General features: G+C 34.1%; 2 protein-coding genes across 5 annotated transcripts in view; both read left to right on the top strand.

The window, feature by feature from the left end:
• Positions 1 to 18,958, top strand: part of gsk3bb (glycogen synthase kinase 3 beta, genome duplicate b) — an 834,817-nt gene that overhangs the window by 324,328 nt on the left and 491,531 nt on the right. The gene's annotated exons all lie outside the window — the stretch shown is intronic.
• sorcs1 (sortilin-related VPS10 domain containing receptor 1) overlaps positions 1 to 18,958 on the top strand; it is a 474,217-nt gene that overhangs the window by 901 nt on the left and 454,358 nt on the right. The gene's annotated exons all lie outside the window — the stretch shown is intronic.

The raw sequence follows: 18,958 nt of genomic DNA, 5'->3' as shown, positions 1-18,958 counted from the left end.
TTGACTAATGATTACCTCAAAACATCTTCTGTTTGCGCTTCTAAAATGTACTTTAAATAACTATATGATGCACTTGTTTAAATGAAAAGATTAAACGTGTGGAATTTAACCTGCGCAATGAAGTTGTGGACGTGTCAGTGCTTATAGGTTCCAATGATGGTTGACTACATAACGGTATAAAGACTAGCTGAGTAAATTCACTTAAAAAAATGCTTTTCTTTTTTCTGTTTCTGGTCCAAATATCTAAAAGTTCTTGAATAAAGAAGCAATTTATAGTCAAGTAACACTTAATGTCTTGTTTTCAGAAATAGTAAGTCTAAAGCCAGTTTTTCAAAAGTCTTTGCTTTGAAATTGGATTATTTAGCTTGTTTTAATTTAAAACTCACTTAAATGTAACTTATTTCAGAAAACAAGACTGTAATATTTACTTGTCTATGGAAAATGCTTTGCGATTTAGGAACTTTTAGACATTTGGACTACAAACAAGACAAAAACTCAAGTCAAAAAATAATTTTTTTGCAGTTTACTGCATGTATAGTGCATCATTTAAGACACGACCTTGCCAGTCATTTACAGGTATTTTTACTCTGTTTACTCTGGCAAACATCTTTCACAGCAGGATGTACCTCAGCTTTCCTTGCGTCATCCTTAAAAGTTTTGTGCACTTTGGCAAGCTTTAAACACATGGCTTCGGTTCCTTATTAATAAACAAAGAGAGAAAAAAGCAGTGAAAGAGACTTACGACTTGGTCAGATAGTGTAATGTTTTATATTCAGTATTTATGAGGGTATTGTAACTGTTGTATTGGCATGCAGAGGCTTTTTTGAACGTGACAGAAGAGAGAGGGAAAGAGAGAGAGCGCTGTGCTCCGCAGGATGAGTGAATTTACTGAAGCCCGGCCGCAGGCTGTAAATCAGCACTAAACCGGGTGTGATGGGAAAAATATGGGCTGGCATATGTGTGTGCACATCCTAATTTAATCATGCAAATTCACTTTGTCTGGGCACCCGCACCACCTCAAACAGTGTTAAGACTAGGCTCTGATGTTAGCAGAGAGCCTCATCTGGAACATGACTGCAATACTTAGAACTCGGCTTTATTAGGCCAAACCCCAGGTCCTGCCTCCACATTAAATAAGACTATGCTGTTTTGTTACATTTATAGAGAGAGAAAGGAGACATGTGAGGCTATTCAGTTTTGATATAGAGTAAAATAAAAATAGTGGCCTTTTCCCAACATCAAAACATTTTGTGATTAAAACTTTTTTGTGGTTAAAATTGATTGATTACTTTGACAACTACATCATATAAAAATAAAGTTTTATTTATTTATTCAATCCCAATGTGGTTTTAGTTTAAAATGAACCAAATTAACCTCTCCATATATAGATACATAAACATATTTTAGTGGAATGTGGTGTCCCAGATATGATATTTTTATTATTTATTTTTAAGGCACCTGTTTGCACAGAACTGTGTAGGTATAATGTGTCCACAGTCATATTGTGGTGATATAAAGACAATAAGTCCATTTTTTTTTTTAAATTTCTGATGTACAAATAGGATCCAAATTCTTCCCATTTTGAGGCACAACATGGCGTAGGAGTATGGTTTGCCCCGCCGACCAAATGGATTGACAGCTCCATATATACATTTCCCCATAGTAACACATACAATTATATCATGAAGACAAGACGTGTGCAAAGCAACTGAGATGTGCTTCCTTCATGCCTGTCACTGTGCTGTTTATCTGATTCAGCCGGAGATTGAGGCACACTCTGACAGGAACATGGGGACAGAGGGTGGGGAGAACTAGCATTAAAGGCACAGGCAACAAAACAGCTAAATTGTGTTTAGAGCAGAAAAATCACAATATTCCTAAATGTATACTAAACAATCTGATGGGTGTTTTGAGCTTAAGCTTTACAGACACATTCTGGAAACACAAACGATTTATTTTAATTCCTGAAAAAAAGGTAAAATAGGTGCCCTTTAATGATGATTTTGTCTGCATTAATTGACAACAAATGGTATTCCGTTTTTTTAACTATGTTGAACTTTTTTTTTTTTTTTTTTTTTACATTCTAAACATTCCTTAGTAGTTTTGTCAAATTAAACTAAATGAACAACCAACATGAAGAAATTCAGCCATGAGAAAACTGAAATGAATGAATGAATGAATAAATAAATACATAAATAATTTAATTAATTAATTAATTAATTCAATCTTTTATTCATTCATTCATTTAGTAGTAAGTGTCGGGCTGCAACAAGTGAAGTTCCTGGTGCAGCTTTATTTAGGCAAAGGGATAGTCAGACAAGCAGGGTCAACAAGAGAATAGAGTACAACATGGGTACTCCAGAAATACAGGCGAATGGTCTGGACAGGCGACGAAACAACTCAACAGTAAAACAAACAAGGGTTAAAAAAACATGAAAGGCAAGACAAGGAAAAATGCTAGGAAATGCTCAGTTACAGTAACCAAGACTCAGCAACAATGTGTGTGAGTGCTGTGTTTGTAGTCCCTTTGATTAGTCCTGAAAAGCTTCAGCTGTGTTTGTTTGCAATTAGGGGGAATCTGTGACAGGTGTGTGAGTGAAGTGCGTAATGAGATCTGTAGTTCATTAAAGTGGCAGATTTGTAGTTCTCCAGCGTTCTGCAAATCCTAGATCACTGGTTATCGTCATCCATCCATCCATCCATCCATCCATCCATCCATCCATCCATCCATCCATCCATCCATCCATCCATCCAGTTAATTATAATATTAACCCTGGCTGGTGTATTGCCATGTAGGCCAGAATTAATTATCAATGAAAAACAATAAGTATATTCTGAATTAGGCCTTAATATAGGCCTTAATTAAAATAAAAAAAATAAACTGTTGTTTTATATATTTCTAATGATTTTCTTATTTGTGTAAAAGTATTCTTTGCAGTTACAAATTTATAGTTAATTTTATTCATTCAATTGCATAATTAAGTCAAAATCTGAATGAGTATTTAAACATTATAGCTTGAAATGATATTCCCTGAATAGTATGTGTATTTTTTTAAATTTCTAAAGTACATAAAACACACTATTTTAATCTGTTTATTAATCATCATATCGATGGTGAATGAGACACTTGGATCATGTTTTTAATCAGTGCTTAAATGTAAATGATCTGCAGAAACTGTCGCTAATTATTTTTCAGAACTTTAAAATGATTCCCCTAACAAACACGGCCTTTTGATGAAACCACGACAAACATCACACATCAATAAAGCAAGCCAAGAGATCCATGCTGCGGTTTAAAAACCATGTGTGCCGCATTAACAGCCAATCAACCTGTAATTTCAGCATAATTAAGCTGGAAACCAACAAATCAACAGCGCTGCTTAATTATCAGCGTCAGGATTAACAAGATATTTTATAAATAGCACAGAAGCCTGGTCTCATCCAGAGCAAGAGGAAATTACAGCACCAAAACAGTGCAATTACACTGGAGAGAGGCTTGCGAGTCTGAGCCGGTGTTTCCACATGCGTTTCTCAGTCCAGCATCTTACTGGACCATGAAATTAAAACACCACTATAAATTATTCACTATGGTGAGCCTTTTATCTGACTGTAGTATGGCTCTGAGATGGCGAAGTCCACACGTGTTGACAATGCAGATCTGGACAGGGCCACGGCCTCTCGTTTGTTACACTTTGAACATTAAATTTAACAAGCTACAGTGCGGCTAACACAAACTTTATCATAAAACGGGCTCTATGACCCGAGACTATTAAAATGGCTCAACTTGGCAGCGTGTCCCCGGGGTTATTCTATTACAGCCTCCCGCAAAGAGAACAGACCTCTGCAATTTATAACACCTGAAGCTTGCCTTTTTTATCTCTCAATTCATGAGCTGGCAGCTGAATTCATCTGGTATTTGTGTCCACGCTAAATGTGTGAAGAAAAGGGATGGAAGTGTTGGAGGAATAATGGGATGGAAGATTTTGCGCGCGTTGTTTTCTAAGCAGCTGATGCAGTTTTATGATTGTGCCAGAGTGCTTGTGAAATAAGGTAAATAAAAGAAATAAAAGAGGATAAAATCTGAGAGACTTTGAGAGTAGACTGTGCTTTTGATAGTTTTTTTTTTTTTTTTTTTTGGTCGAGTAGACTGTGTGGTCTGAAAATGCACTTAATATGCAGAATGTACAGGAAATACCATCTGCTTTGTGCAATTTCCAGATGCTTTACAGTACATCACTGTCTGTTTTCACTGTACTGCTCTGTCTACTAAAAGCAAAAGATACAAAGTAGTAGAAATCAGATCAGAGTTTTTTAAGCTTTAGTGAGGACACTAACTAAACATACGCATACAATGTTCAAATGCTTTTCAATAGAGGGAGTTTTTTTTACCCAGAAAATTTTTGAAAAAATATTTGAATTAATGCATTTCTAATAACTTCTGTATTTTGTACGTGCCATGATGACAATATATTATGTTTTCTATTTATTTAAAAATAGTCATAGCAGTAAGAAGCTACTATTGAGCTTAAAGTGCAATTTAAAGGCTTAATTGAATAAGGTAATAAGTAGGTATTTTAATAAGTAAGAAATTAAGCAAATCACTGGACATCTGTGTTTTGTTCTACAGTAAAGTCAATTGGAAAAAAAAGTTAGGTGGCTAATAATATTGAAAAAAAAAAAAAAAAAACGTCTCTATGTGAAAAAGTGTTTGACCCCTTGACCTAATAACTAGGGACAGACAGAATTTTTTACTATTTCTGCAAAAATTTTGTAAAGAATCTGTGGATTTATGCAAAATGGTTTTGGAAGTATCAAAACAAAAAACTTAATATTTGAAATAAAAAAATACCTTTATTTAATGTTTACAATGCAAATCCAATTGGATCTACTCATTCAGTAAACAAAGCAAATCTGTCGTATTCTAGGCTATATCTACTAAAAGACAGAAAATTTTACTTTACAAACTGTATTGTATACCTCTCATTTTAGTTAATACTAGTACTGAAATTAATTAAAAAACTGAATAAATATAAATTTCCGCAAGTAAATAAATAGACTTAATGATGGGCTAAAAATCATAATAAAAATTTGCAGATAGATTGCGTGTGGACCTATTAATAGCCTTAGCAGCAACAACTGTAACCAAGAGTTTTTAGCCCACTCATCTTTGCAAAAATGTTGTAATTCAGCCACATTTGTTTTTTCAAGCATGAATTTCCTATTTAAGGTCATGCCACAGCATCATTGGATTCAGGTTAGGACATTGACTAGGCCACTCCAAAGTCTTTATTTTGTTTTTCTTCAGCCATTTAGAAGTGGATTGATTGTGTACTTTGGATCATTGTCTTGCTGCAGAACTCAAGTTTGATTCAGTTTGAGATCACTAACAGCTGGCTAGATATTAGGCCTGCACGATTAATCGATTTTAAACCGAAATCGCGATTTCAAAAGGTGCAATTTTCAAATCGCAAAAGCTGCGATTTATTTCGATTATTACTATGGCGAGGGAAAATTGTATTACAAATAATATATAAATATATTTATAAATTGTTCATTTTAATACAAGAATTCTTATTCAGTTAAGTAAAGTCTAGAATTGTGTATGGAAAGCATTGCCATTGCACTGTGTGATGCAATGCAATTAATATGAAAAATGTAACAATCAAAATTTAAAGTTTTTTTTATTTTATTTTTGGTGCTGTTAAAACCACTACATCAAACATGCAGCTATTTTATCAAAATATTGTAAATCACATGTTAAATAACAAATTGCAATTTTGATCAGATGAATCACAAATATATTTTTTCTCAATTTTGCTGCCCTACTAGATGTTGTCCTTCAGGAAATTTTGATTCACAGCAGATTTAATGGTTCCACTTATTACAGCACGTCACAGCAAAACTGCCTTAGACCTTTACACTACTCAAAACTTTACTATTCTAGCCATTTTTACCCAGTCTTTATCTTATGGCGGAGTCATGAACACTCGCCTTAACCGAGGCAGGTGAGGCCTGCTCTTCTTTGGATGTTGTAGGCTCTTTTGTGACCTTTTGAATGATCTGTTGTAGTGCTCTTGGTGTAATTTTGGTCTCCCAGCCACTCCTGAGAAGGTTCTCCACTGTTCCATCATTTTGGCATATGTAGACAATAGCTCTCACTGTGGTTTGCTGCAATCTCAAATCATTAGAAATGGCTTTGTAAACCTTTTTCAGACTGGCAGATCTCAATCAATCTCAATTTTGCTGTCAACTGTATAAACAGTTGGAATAAATATGGTAAGTGTCATCACTGATGTTATTTATCCAACTGAGTCTTATCATATATTTTTTTTCATCAGGCACATTCAATAGTTTAATTTTAATAATAAAAAAAAGTTATGAGAAAATGATTGAAATGACCTATTTTTATTGCATTGAATGAAATTACTGATACAAATGATTAAACTACTCACAAAAAACATGAGTTTTTAAAGATGCTCACTTAAAAGAAAAGACCAGTTATTATTGGTCATACATTTGCCCTTTAATAGGTGCTACTGATTTTGTGTCTTAATAAAAAAAATAATAATATTATCTTTTATATAAAATATTAAATGTAAAAAACACAATAGAGAAACCTATTCCATAATATTAATAGTTATTAATTATTAAATCATTATTATCTTTAAATAAATTTAAAAGTAAATACATTGTATATTTACATATATTTTTCAAAATGTTAAGCAATAATTAATGCTATTAAAAACTGCTATAGTGTCAAGTTTAAAGAAGAAATAATTACCATGATGTGAGATCTTATATTAGCCTTTTTAATCTCAAGTAATTAGCTCCAGCTACATACAATCAACACCATAACACTGACTTAACAACAGCATGGTTCTTTTCAAAGGTGATGGTACAAACAAAATGAGCTCGCTTTGCAGGCTTCTCATTTATTTGAATCCCAATGTTTTATACACTAATTGGAAACAAATTGCACACACAACTAAATACAAATAGCAGGAGCGTCTGCAGGCTTGAAACTGAACCGTCTTTCCCTGTTGTGCTGATAAACTTCTCGGCTTTTCAGGCGTATAATGGCTGTCGAATTGTTCATTTACGAAGCCATCAGGTTTGTCAAGTCAGCAGTCAAGTGGTGATTAAATCGCTCATTTCTGCTGTGATGCCAGTCGTTTTTATGGCATAATGGAAGATCAGAAAGAGATTAGCATTTTCTTCCATCCGCTTTTTTTTTTTCCTTCGCTCGTGTTTATGCGTCTTGTCTCTTCTGTTTGATACTTCTTACATTTTAAAGGTCTCCATGTAATGAATAACACATGAGCTACATGGTTCCAGTCTAATAATCCTGCTGAAAATAGGATGTTTTGGAAAAAAAAACTCCAGTGTTCTTCCATAGGTGCTAATTGTAAAGCGTTTCAGCAATTAGTGGATTAGTGGTGTTGCAAGTTGTTGCTGCAATTTGTGTCCAATTAGTAAACAAAACATTGGATTTTAAAAGATGACAAGCTGATGAAACAACTAAATTTTATTTCATACTATGGTTGCTCAAAATAACCGATAAACCGTTAATGGAAAAGCAGCTTTATAATGGGTTAAGGTTATCAGTTAAACGATTAAATATTATTTTATATATTTTTAGAGCAGTGCATCTTTTGAATGGTTTACTAACAGCTGCAAGTGTTTTACGTGGTTACGTGTATGTTTGGTTGTCAATGCGACTATGGAGAACTTTTAATGATGGAGAGACTTTAGTGGTTGCTGTTTCAAGTTATCCAGAGCTGTATGAATTTACAAATCTTGAATATCACAATGTTATTATATATTACAATCATTAACAACATTGACAGCAACACTCACACACATTACGACTCGGCTGATTCAGTCGTTTCGTAGTGACATAAAAAAAGAGCACCTTGTTTTCTTGTCAACATAAAAGGCAGCGTGATGCGCTTCACGTTTTTGTAACGGAAAATCGCGGTCGCTGTAGGCATGGGACGATAACCGTTTTCAAGGTATGCCATGGTTTGGAAAAGTCAAGGTTTTAATACCACCAAAATTTTCTGTAACACTGTACCCAAGGTATGTGTAAGATTTTTCCAAAGATATCCAAAGATGCCGTTTTAAATTGTAAAGAAATCTGTTTTTGAAACTAGACTGCAGAAGTTAATAATTCATTTGCATTATATAGCCTGACATGTTTACTGCTCAAAAATATACATTTTTTAAGAAATGGAATATATTGTTTTCAAAGGAGAAAACATTTTTATTTTTTACCCAGACATTTAAAAAGAATATATTTTAGAACAGTGAACAATACTGTGACATTCTTATTCAAGGTTATCATACCATCAGAATCTTATACCGGCCCATGCCTAGGTCGCTGTGATCGTTTCCTAAATGTGCAACTGCAACACATTTGTTAACTCGCGGGACAGTAACACGTGCAACCACACATGCCTACAGACATATTTTGCCAAAGAATCAAAATGAAAGAAGGATATATCACAGTTTGACTCAGACGAGATGACACAAACCAGTGCTGATGCTGATCTCCTCTGTCCTTGATCCGAGTCATAAACTCAATAGGCTATTGATTTAGTGTACAATCAACAAACAAACCTTTTTTTTTCATTTGGAAAATTACAGTTATTAATAGTTCTTTTTAGAGCTGCACGATTAATCAAAAAAGAAGTGAAAATGAAACCGAAAACATGCACATCATTTAATCATATCGCATTTTAGAGTTATGATTGCGACAAGCATTTATTATGTTTTTTTCTTTCATAGCAAACACACAGTTGTGCATGAAAATAAATGTTTACAGTGTCAGTATAACTACTCTAGCCTATATAATGTTGAGTATAATGCGAGAAGGAATCTGATAATGACAAAGGACTGATTTCATCAGTAAAAAAAAAAAATTGTCTAATAACGTGGTTTCATTCTGCCATGGCAGGGCGCCACACAAAAAATCATCCTGCCACGGCTACATTACAGCTTCTCATTCAAAACATTCAGTCATCGTTGTTGTTGTTTTTTTAATAGCGGGTTCACTAATCACTCCAAAATACATTAAAAGGTAAGTGAATTATAACAGCACAAACTTTTTTCTGTAATCGTAGTAGTGCTGTCCGTTATTTGTTTTACCCTTTAAGGTGACATGCTGACTGACGGACAGGTGTGTGAGGCCAGCAAACACAATGTCGCTTTCAACTAAGATGAACACAGTTTCCATAATTATACTTTATTTATAGATAAAAGTCTGTGGTTCTGCATACAATGAATTAATCTTGATGGGGTGTAGTGCCCGACTTTATCTTGCTGGAGTTTATAATAATAAAATTATGACTTCTATTAAAAATGTTGACAGATTTTTTTTATATAAAAATAACAGCAGGATATTAATTAAATGCATATTTTCCGTGGATCGATTGATTTGAGGTAGCCTGATTTTTTTTTTTTTTTTTTGACGGAAGAAAAAAAAAACATGATTGGAGTAAACAGCCTATGCTGGTTCTTAAAAAGGATTCAGTCATTGCTTTTGATTTGTAATCTAAGTTTGTAATTTAAGTGAAAAATATCTATGGCAGGCCAGTTTATTTTATTATTTTAATTTAGTTTTTTTTTTTTCTGTGCTTTTGGAAACCCTACATGCGCGTAAAGATGCTCTGTTTTGTTCTGTATGCGGCTGTTTGCATGTTAAAATAAATTGTTTTAAAATGCAATATTAATTGTCACAAAATAGACACATCAATTATTATTTTTTAATTAAATAAAATTTTAATTAATTAAAATTTTAAAATTAATTAAAATGATTTTAATTAATATTTAATTAATCTGACCAGTTAACGGTTAATATTCATTTCACGAGCCGGGGTTGTCAGTTGGCAAAATTAACCGAAATGTAAAATATACCTATTTTTGAGTATTTTTGGTCATGGTGTTTGTAGTTATTCATGTTGCACATAAATGTAACATTATTATTACTGCAGTATCATTATTCTGAGGTTTGGTTTCATTACACTGATTCATATGCATCTATATTGTACATTGTAATAATCTGAGCTCACTGAAAACTTCACACGACATATGAATTGAGTGATGCTCTTTTTCAAAACTCTACCTTTAACAGAGCCGAAGTGGCCTTAGTAGTGAATGCCGTCATTTAAGCAAAGTTACCTAATTGCAAACAGACCACACTCTGTGATTTCAGCTTAGTGACTCATATCTAGTGAAATATAATGATCACAATCACAATGTCGTCGTTTGACCGAGTCAGATATGAGTCATGGAAGAAAGTGATTCATAAAATAATAAAGCTTTAAGCTATCTGTAGTAGAGGTAAATGACTTGAATATAGAACAAGGTTCATCCTATGGAATGCTAATTATCTTTAAAGAGTGACTGCGCACAATATAAAACAACATCAGTGATATTGAAACAGCTAAACACTCTATTCATCCGCAATGCTTATTTATGCTCTTCTAAATCATTATGGCTTTATTATGCACACTGTAATAATCTATTCATGCGCAAGGTCTAAGGATAATTTTCTCCAAGAGGATACAATAATATACAGTAGTACTCAGATTAAGGATTGTTATCATTAAGTTTAATTAGCTGAAGTAAAATATAGGGATTCAATTTTGCATTAAACCTCCTACACTCAGTCAGTTAGATATGATTATTATGAATATTTTTTCTGTGACATACAGTTGAAATTTTTTATTTAAATTTTTTTTAAATGCTGTTTAACAGAGAAAGGAATTTTTCACAGTATGTCTGATGATATTTTTTCCTTCTGGAGAAAGTGTGATTTGTTTTATTTTGGCTAGAATAAAAGCAGTTTTTAATTAAAAAAAAACATTTTAAGGTCAAAATTATTAGCCACTTTAAGCTTATTTTATTTTCGATAGTCTACAGAACAAGCCATCGTTATACAATAACTTTCCTAATTACCCTAAACTGCCTAGTTAACCTAATTGACCTAGTTAAGCCTTTAAATGTCACTTTAAGCTTTATAGAAGTTCCTTGAAAAATATCTAGTAAAATATTATTTACTCTAATCATGGCAAAGATAAAACAAATCAGTTATTAGAAATGACTTATTAAAACTATTATGATTAGAAATGTGTTGTAAAAATCCTCCTTACATTAAACTGAAATTGGGGAAAAAATAAACAGGGGCTTATAATTCTGAGGGGCTAATAATTCTGACTGCACTGTAAACGAGTGACATTTTAAAAATAATTGTAGAATTGTTTTGCAACTTAACAAAGAGTTGTATTTGGTTCCTTTTTACATTTAAGTGGCCTACACACATTATCGACAATTATCTGCATGTAATTACATTTGTATTTAATTTCTGTAATTATATATAATATTACATTGTTGACCCATACCTTATGCTTCATTCATATTAGCAGAGACTTTTTAGCTGCTTATTGCTCTGGGTGGCGACCTGCTGCAAACGCAGGTCTGTGTAGGTCTACAGCACGGAGAATACAACCGGCCTCTGAGCAAGCTGAGAGAGGATCACATGAGTTCTACTGATGCTCCTATTGGCTGTCGCTCAAGAAAGTCGCTCTTTGTTTGCATAAAGTTTAAGGATTCTCTACTTTGTCGTGTCGCTCTTCGTTGAAATGAACGGTTGCTTGTTGCTTTGTCGCGGTGAGTCGCTTGTAGTGTGAATATATCTTTATATTTTTACCTGTCCTTAAATCTACCCATACCACCAAACCCTTACCTTATTCGTATTCTTCCACATGAGCACAATTAGTGTTGTGCGATGCAATGTGAACACTGTAAGTAAAGTGTACTTATTTTTAATGCTAGTATACGTAAAAGCCGTTTTATTTTAAACACTCCACTTTTTTTTGGGAGGGGTTGGCACATTTTTCACCTTCCCTAAGGGTTTAACAGTTTAGTTTTACTATTTTTTATTTTTTTTTAAATCCATTAAGCTGATCTCCGGGACTGGCAGGAGCACTTTTAGCGTAGCTTAGCATAAGTAATTGTATCAGATTAAATTGTTAGCATCTCACTCAAATTCAAAAACGATTGCATTGATAATTTTCCTTGACACGTCTGTAGTTACTTTATGCATTAAGTGGACTTTGCATTAAAATGAAAAAAGTAGCCACTTTCTAGGCTAATTTTGTTCTTATTCTAGCGTACTAATCAAGGAAATTTGCTACTGTTATGATCACCAGCGATCTGCAGCCGCTCGATCGCTGGTGATCATTACGGTAGCAAAGTTCCTCGAAACACGCAGACCGCAACGCACTACAAATTTGCCATTAGGTGGACAACAAGTTCCAGTGATGCACCACTCACCCACACCTGTTCTGAAATCTGGTGATCATACACACAAACACACAGACTGACACAGCTGAAGCTCATCATTCATTAAAAAGACTATAAATACAGTGCGCGCACACACACACACACACACACACACACACACACACACACACACACACACACACACACACACACACACACACATCAGGGCAGAGTTTTGTAAACAGTTTTGTGAACATTACGACATGGTTTCCTTGCTTTGCCTTGTCTTTGACCCTTGCCTTGTTTGTTTGTTTATGTTGTCTGCTGCCTGCCTGTACTGGCCAATCGCCTGTTTATTTGACTCTGACTCTGGATTTGCCTGCATACATCTGTTTGCTCCTGATTGTGATAATTGCTTGCCTGACCATTCTTAATAATTCCCAATCGCATTACAGCTACCATGAATGAAGCAGATACAAAGATATTACGTAGCACTGTTACTTAGTTAGCTAACTAGGCACTGTTCTCATGTGATGCGTAATGTCATTTCTACAGTAGAGGCATGCTTCAAATAGAAAAAATATCACAAATATTTTTTTTGACCAAGATGCTAATGGTCAAATTAGATTTAATGATTTATGCTATGTTAAGCTAAAAGTGCTTTTGCCAGATGCGGAGATGGACTGAATGGACGAAAAAAAATTGTAAAAAGTAAATTTATAAATACTGCAAATTCATAAATCAAGAGTAATTGGACTTCTAGTGTACATAAGCTTGTCAATTTTACATTTGTTTGTTGCCGACTACATTTCATTTTAAATGTTCAGTCCGCACTGATGTGCTCATTATGCTTGGTGCGACTAAGGATATTCACTTCTAAACATCCATCTCTTTGTGCTTCAGCTCACATTTCAATTAATCATTGATGTTTCTGAGTTCATGGAGAAGTACACTTTCTACCGCTGTCCTCAAATCTCTTTCGGCTCTTTTGTCTCTGAGCTCTTTGCTCTTGATTCTCCCTGGTTACCAGACGACCCAGAGGAGCGTTTGCTCAGAAGTAAGACAGAGAGAGAAAAAAAAAGACAGCTGCCGTTTGGTTTAGAGCCACCCTGTTCTCCTCGGAGTACGGGGTAATTGCCCAACACGTAACTCCCAGTGATGAGAAGATACTGCAGACGCACTAAAAATAGCTGACAGGGCCTTCAAAGCACAAAAGCCTCCAAACCAGCTGAGTGAAGGGGTTTTGATGATTTCCATCATGGCCAGCGTGATAATTATCACCGTGTCATTACAAAAAGGTGAGATAAGCCATTTTGTTTGCACAGAAAGTGATGATTCTTTGCATTGCCTTCCATAATATTAGCCAGGACTCCTGGGAGAAGTGCTGGTGGAGGGATAGCCGGGGTCTACATTACCTCATTCCAGTGTGTATTTAAATGTAATTCCTTGTTTTAAAAAAAAAAGGCCTTACATATGAGCTAAAATCTATGAATGCTGGTTCTGTGATTTATATTAAAGTATCAGCAGGAGTATGGCGAACTAACCTTCAGTTTGTATGGAAATGTTTGTACAGCTAAAAGACAAGGATGTGGGTAGGCCTGCCGTGATGTATCTTTTTGTAGTACAAAATATAGTATCAAAAATAATTGCAATAAATGATATTATTGTCATTTTCAGACTATTTTGACACTATAATAGCATCGTAATGCAAGTGCACTCTTCCAATAAGCACGTTGTATATTATTCTTAAGAATAATTTATTTATAGTCATTTTAACAATTTAATAATTGAGTATTGGAGTCATAATGTGAAAACGCACATCCTAAATAAATAAATAAATAAATAAATAAATAAATAAATAAATAAATGTTCACAAAAATCTAAACTAAGGTTGAAAGAACTAGAAAAAAAGTAACAGGTCTATTTTCAGTCATCAGGCACCTAAATGTAAATATACTAAAGTAATTTATAGTAAATAGTGTTTTTTGACCATACTGACAGTGACACCTTCAATAGGATAGAGGTTGTGCAATCAGCTAAAATGTGGTTGCTATTGCTTTTATGTATGGTCTATATACTATATATTGCTGTATATTGCATGACTAAAATGATTGAGGACATGTCCATGTGCTGTGTGATAAGTCGATATATTAAATATTGTGACAGGCCTTTGCTTGTGGGTTTCAGTTACTAATGGATGCATGAATTACTTAAAGATACTGTATGTAATGCATAAATATATTGAAAGCTGCTTTTAAAAACATAAAGATAAAGTGATAGGCAAGTCCTGTACAGTTGAAGTCAGAATTATTAGCTTCCCTTTGATTTTTTTTTCCCTTTTTTTAAATATTTCTCAATAATCTTTAACAGACTGAGGAAATGTTCACACTCACAGTATGTCTGATAATATTTTTTCTTCTGGAGAAAGTCTTATTGGTTTGATTTTGACTAGAATAAAAGCAGTTTTAAAATTTTTGAAAGCCATTTTAAGGTCAAAATTATTTGCCCATATAAGCATTTTCCCCCCCCCCGAAAAAGTCTACTGAACAAACCATACTTATGCATTAACTTGCCTAAATACCCTAACCTGCCTAGTTAACCTAATTAACCTAGTTAAGCCTTTAAATGTCACTTGGCTGTATAAAAGTGTCTTGAAAAATATCTAGTAAAATATTATTTACTGTCATCGTGGCAAAGAAAAATTAATCTGTTATTAGAAATAAGTTATTAAAACTTAAAAATGTGTTGAAAAAAGTCTTCCTTACATTAAACTGAAATTAGGGAAAAAATAAACACGGTGGTTAATAATTCAGGGGTACTTATAATTCTGACTGTATATGCATCAAAGCTGAATTTATTTGATAACTAATACTGTAAACATGGCAATATTGTGAAACATTAATTCTATTTCAAATGAACATTTTTCCATATAAATACATTTTACATAGGTTTTATTCCTGTAACTGAAAGCTGTATTTTCATACTCCAATCCCTTAGAAATCATGATAATTTGGTGTTTAAGAAAATAAATACGGTGCTCTGCGTATACAAGTACACCCCTCACAAATCTATCTTATAAATTTATATTTTTAATAGGAATCTGTACAATATTATATTTGTACATACAAAATACATTAGATTACTGATGCAAAATCTGTAGCTCATGTAACAAAATAACTTACGATAACGGCCCAAAATCTAGTATACCCAAATTTAGGTTATAAAAATATTAAATACAAATGTAAAAAGATGAAAAATCAAGAGAAGCAAAAAAAAAAAAAAAAAAAAAAAAAAAAAAAATATATATATATATATATATATATATATATATATATATTTAGTTGACATTATATCTATATATCATTCTTTCATTTTCTTAACGGCTTAGTGCTTTTATTAATCCGGGGTCCCCACAGCGGAATAAACAACCAATTTATCTAACATGTTTTATGCAGCGGATGCCCTTCCAGCTGCAACCCATCTCTGGGAAACATCCATGCACACTCATTCACACTCATACACTATGGACAATTTAGCCCACCCAATTCACCTGTACCACATGCCTTTGGACTGTGGGGGAAACTGGAGCACTCGGAGAAAATCCACGCGAACACTGGCAGAATATGCAAACTCCACACAGAAACCCCAATTGACCCAGCCAAGGCGAAATGCTGTGAGGCGAAATGGATAAAAATATTAATTTTCAAAATGGGGTGTAATCGGTTATGCTGAGCACTGTATTTAAAAGCTGGAACAAATATATATATAACTATAACAAATAACTAAACTTTCTTTCAGAGTATATATATTTTGATCTTATAATAATAATAATAATAATAATAATAATAATAATAATAATAATAATAATAATATTTCCCAGTAATGGGTTGTGGCTGGAAGGGCATCAGCTGCGTAAAATATGTGCCGGATAAATTAATGTTTCATTCCGCTGTGGCGACACCAGATTAATAAAGAAAAAATAAAAATAAATGAAGGACTGAATAATAATAATAATAATAATAATAATAATAATAATAATAATAATAATATTGATAATCATAATACACCTTGAATGGCAAGAGGGTGAGTAAATATCAGCAAACTTTAATCTTTAAGGAGAAATAAATCCCAGAATGCTTTTTTTAAATTTTTTTTTATGGAAGAGAAACTTTAAAAATACTGTTAGAAAAATACTGAAAATAATTTTTGAAGTGCATATTGGAAAATCTGAAAAATGACAATCACAAAGAACAGAAATAGGGGAAGAGGGAAAAACAATCACAGCGCACACCTGGGTTTATCTGAAGGACAACGGCTAACGTTACACTCAAGTTGAGTCCTTCAGGTCCTCAAACCATCAGTAAACATGAGCTTGAGGAGCAGGAGAGAGGACTCTACACTTTAGTGTGTGCAAATTGCTCTTCCTCTCAGCTGGTGATGCCGCGGTATGTAATGAGACGGCTTTTCTCAGCTCTATATCGCAATCAAGGTCACAGACAGACAAATCACAGAGACCCATCTCTCCTTCCTGGAAATATAGATATACATTCAATGGCCAGTTTATTAGGTACACCAGTCTATTTGCTCGTAGACGTAAATTTCAAATGGCAGCAACTCAATGCATTTAGCCATGTAGACATGGTCAAGATGGTCTGTTGATGCCAGAGGTCAGAGGAGAATGACCAGACTGGTTCTAGCTGATAGAAAGGCAACAGTAACTCAAAAAAGCTCTCGTTACAACCGAGGTATGCAGAAGAGCATCTCTGAATGCACTACGCGTCGAACCTTGAGGCGGATGGGCTACAGCAGCAGAAGATCCCACCGGGTGTCACTCCTGTCAGCTAAAAACCGGATGGTCGGGTCAGAATTTGGCATCAACAATATGTCAAACATGCCTTTTATTAACAGTTTGGGCTGGTGATGGTGGTGTAATGGTGTGTGGGATATTTTCTTGGCACACTTTGGGCCCATTAGTACCATTTGAGCATCGTGCCAACACCACAGCCTACGTGAGTATTGTTGCTGACCATAGACAATGTACATCCCCTCATTACCACAGTATACCCATCGTGGCTTCTTCTAGCAGAATAATGAGCCATTTAATGAAGCGCAAATCATCTCAGACTGGTTCCTTGAACATGACAGTGATGTTTACATGGACAAAAGTAATCAAATTATGTTCATTAATCTAATTGACAATAATAAGATTAAGGTGTTTACTTAATGAGCTTTTTGATTGTTCCTTTCATGACCCTGTTTTACATGTTATAGCACGTAATTCGATGAATGTCACCGCGATATCCGCATTTCCTCTGGAGTTTCATGTAATTTCAGATGTTTCATTTTTAATTTGTCAACTTTAACTGCAGTTTGGCTCATTCACTTTCATTTGGGAACCTTTCATGCATGCTCCCCGTGACAAACGAGACATTGGATGCAACTGTGAACTGCTGGAAGAGTGTAGTTTAAATGGAGGTTCATACCGCATGCTGAATGGAAGAAAAAAAAAAAAAGCTCTGAATTTCACGATGCAGGTGTCTGTGGTCTGCACTGACTCAGTAGGTGCAAAGTGTGTGCGTGTGTGTGCGTGTGTGTGCGTGTGTGTGCATGTGTGTGCGTGTGTGTGTGTGTGTGTGTGTGTGTTTGCGGGGACTATCCTGTCACAAAACGTGTCAAAGTCCTCCATGACGGTAATAGTTTAATTAAGGTGTTTATGTGTCTGTGCTGCACTTCAATAATAATGAGACTAAAATTGGCATACTCCACGTCTTAATTTGATTTCTCTTCAGTTCGATTATGACCTTAATCTAATCAAATGAATCAAATTAAACTGATAAAAAAAAAAAAAACTGTTTACATGGTAGACACTTAATCAGAGTATTGTCTTAATCGCATTAAAATAAAAATAAAAATAAAATCAAAATATGGGTGTCCATGTAAACATACTCAATGAGTTCACTGTACTCAAATGACCTCCACAGTCACCAGAACTCACACTTTTGGGATGTGGTGGAAGGGGAGATTCATAAATTAGCAGATTTCCGTATTTTGTGAATCACGTTTTTGTTTTTTATTTTTCACCATTTATTTCTGCTTTTGATTTGCATTATGGGAGCTTGATCTTTCTACTAACAACTTTTAACCTCTGAAAAAGTGCATTTTTAATAACTGTAAATGATATGAAGTTTTTATATATTGTCTATTGTCATAACTAAAACAGCTCAAATTAACGGAGGAGGCAAGATGTCAAGTTGACAAAGTAAAAAAAAAAAAAAACTTAATTGTCCTTGATTTATTTTTGGAAAAGTAAGAAAGTTGGTTTCCATTTAATCTGTTTTTGTAGTGCACTCACTTACTAATGTCCATGAGAACTGGGAACATGGTGACATTTTGTTTATTTTTAGAATGAGTCAGGACAAGCTCTGAAAAATAGACAATGCTGGCTTTGCTTCATAACTCCCATTGGAGATCAGCTGGCAAGAGATACACAGATACCACATTTCTCAGCCGATACCGACAGCCTTCATTCACAAGAAAATGACTGCTGACCATGAAGCCGTAGAGATATGAGAAGTTTAATGTTTCTGTCCTATTATGCATCTTTGAAAGGAAAACTAATAGAATCGTAATGCATTTTATAAACTGTCTTTACACAATAGCAATAAGCATTATA

The sequence above is a fragment of the Danio rerio genome, chromosome 1 (assembly GCF_049306965.1).
Source record: "Danio rerio strain Tuebingen ecotype United States chromosome 1, GRCz12tu, whole genome shotgun sequence".
NCBI lineage: Eukaryota > Metazoa > Chordata > Actinopteri > Cypriniformes > Danionidae > Danio > Danio rerio.
The sequence above is the reverse complement of the archived record's forward strand: the minus strand, read 5'-3'. Positions and strand labels throughout refer to the sequence as shown.